Here is a 2967-nt window from a genome sequence, read left to right as displayed (position 1 = left end):
GTCTTCCTTCGCTTGATAGCTAGATCTTACAATTTGGAAGTAAAAATTTCCGAAAATGTGGACAACTCCCCACGGCCTCCTGGCTCATGTGAGTTCATGAGAATTATAAATCTTACTGCCAAACACAATTTACACAGTCTTGTTCCATTACGATAGGGTCCACAAGTTTCCAATAATTTCCACCTGATGTTAAAGGGCGTATGATCGTCCTTTAGGCGCCATACGTATGCTCCAAGTGTTGTTGTCTTGCGTCTTTCCGGGACACTGAAAGAAGATCTGGGTTGTTCAGGCGAATTTTAAATCTGGATTCACAAGATCCGACATAAATTTTAGTTTGTGTCCCTGTGTTGGAATTGATATTATTGATATTTGCACAACTGTTTTTCCTATTGGTGCTGTTGTTGTGGTGGTGGTGCGAGTATCGGTAGAGCTGGTGGTCTTCTTTCCTTTGCTGTGGACAGAAAGCTTTGAGGTGGTTTGTGTCACCGCACAAGTGACAACTTGATCTCCTGCCGTCAACGGCTACTTATAGTGTTGTGCTGTTTGGCAGATTTAACAAGTTCAGCATAGCTTTTATACTTTAGTGATCCGTTTGTATCAATAACTCCATCCCATGGCCTGCCCAATTTTGGTTTTGCAGCATTTGTACCTCTAGACTTGGTTTTGCCCTCTATCTCAAAAAGATGACTTTCACCAACCAGCGTTTATTTCTGGCGACACATTAGATATTTTTTTTGAACTGCTATGCGACCAAAATATGTTGGGATAAAGACCTGTTTTTCACCCCTTGGGATTGCTATGGAGTGCTTTGTCAACTCATTCTCACTTCTATTGTAAAGAATCTCACTTCTATTGTGCTGTCCTTTCTTCCTCTGGCTATTTATGTTTTGCTACCCCAGGTTAGTCTGTGGAACTTTTCAGTCAGCTGCCGTGTCGCCTGTTCTATTTCTATACAAATGTTTGTTGCTAATTTGATTCTGATATGTTCAGTACAACATTTCGTCCGTACCTCAGGAGGATACTTTTTGCTTCAGCGAAACTGCTAGCGCTAGATTTGCAAGTTTGGTTTTCATTTTGTGTATTAGCGTTAATGGTATTTGTTGGTCTGGAGATACAACTTCCAGGTGTGTTGAATGGAAAATTGGACTTTCGAGGGCGGTTTCATTTTTATTGTTATTTTCAGTTTCCTTGTTGCTATTGTTTTCCTCATTTGTCGTTGCTACTTTTGTTTCGTTCGGTATTGGTGGTGGTAATAGCTGTAGAGAGGAAGGAGCTTTGTTGGAGAGATGGAAAGTCGGTGATAAAACAGTTGTTCAAATCTCTGGTTTCACTCCCTTGGCAATTTTCCGAAAAATTCGACGCCATGTTCTGTTATAACAATAATATCAGTAACAACTACAATACTACGTCGCTAACAGTTAGATCCATGGAAGACATAATATAAATATTGGAGTTGCGATCAAGTTATCTTTAAAATTAAGGAAATCTAATATCAAATATTTGGTGGGGAAAATAGTATGTAAAAGGTAATCCGAAACTCTTATTTGTTAATTGGGATAACATTTCTGGAAATGACTGCCAAAATATCCTCACTTCTGTGAGATATAATGCCTCTGATATATTTCAGTTAAACACAATATTGATCAAGAAAAAGCTTTTTCTGGATTATTTTGTGTCTGTTCGTTGATGTTATGTTTCTCTATACGTGATTCTTTTGCATTCCAGCATAAACATGTTCGCTATATAATTTCATTTTAATTTCAAAGAATTGCGATTTTCTCTACCACTCGGAGATTAGTTCCTACTCAAATTACAATTCCTACTCAAATTACATGTCAGTCAAAGCCCTGAGGCTCATTTTTATCATTCCTTTCTTTAAGTATTCTTTCTTCTATTTTTCCTTCTGGTTCTTGATATATTTCTTCTCTTTGCAAATGTTGCTTTTTTTTTTTGTATTTTACGATTATATAATTACATGCCAAATTTATCATTTCCGTTCTCATCTCCTTCCAACTATTTCATTCCCGTTCGAGACATATTGGTAATGTGCAAATCCGGCCGAACCTTATTTATAACCTCCATCAATATTACAGCCAGATAATTTCTCTCACATATGTTTACTTAATCACCATTTATCATGGATTCCATAGCTACTGCTTTTTATGCGTCTGCTTCTGAAGTCTTTTTTATGTTCTGTAGTACTCTGCACTACATATTTATCTCTCTAAAATATTTTCGGTGTTCAGGTTATCTGCAACGATAAGTTTCTTGATCTTTTTGCAGCATGGCTCCAGCTCTTTTTGAAATAAGTTAAAAATTGAATTATAAGTATGAAGGACAATGTCAAATTCCCCGAATGGTCTTATTGTACATTTAGTGGAATTCTTCCAAACAACTATCACTACATTGATCACAGTGAGTATACTCAGGTATTGTCCATTATTTTTAACGAACTCCGAAGTCTTATAAGTCTTAGAACTAGAATTATGTCCAGATTATAACAGTTAAGAATTGAAGGACTGATCTCTTTCTAGAGAGTAAGCTGCTCTTTCATGAATAACTTTTTAAAGAAATACCCTTCACTTATCCTTTACTTAAGTAGGCAAAGTATAATAAAGACTCAATGTGACAGTCCCTTATTGGGACTGTCTCATTGAGTTGACAGTATACAAATGCTTCATCGTAACACTGCTGATTAATTCTCTCTGTGAGATTTATGATTAGATCATTTCTAATTTTTGTAATCAGTGAATCTGTTTTCACAAAAAATATATATATTTGCGAGGGTTTGACATGCATTTTCAACCAGCTAGTGTTGCTACTTCAGCCGAGTTGGATAGTCGTGTTTTTTGGAGTTATGTTGTGATTTTGTGAGCGGAGAGCGTAAGTTGATGAATGTCGTAATTGAGAGTGTTGAAAAATTGTTGAAGTGGCTGTTGTTGGTTTGAAGTTTTGAAATTGCTGCTA

Source organism: Octopus bimaculoides, chromosome 11 (assembly GCF_001194135.2).
Source record: "Octopus bimaculoides isolate UCB-OBI-ISO-001 chromosome 11, ASM119413v2, whole genome shotgun sequence".
NCBI lineage: Eukaryota > Metazoa > Mollusca > Cephalopoda > Octopoda > Octopodidae > Octopus > Octopus bimaculoides.
Note: the sequence above shows the minus strand (reverse complement) of the source record.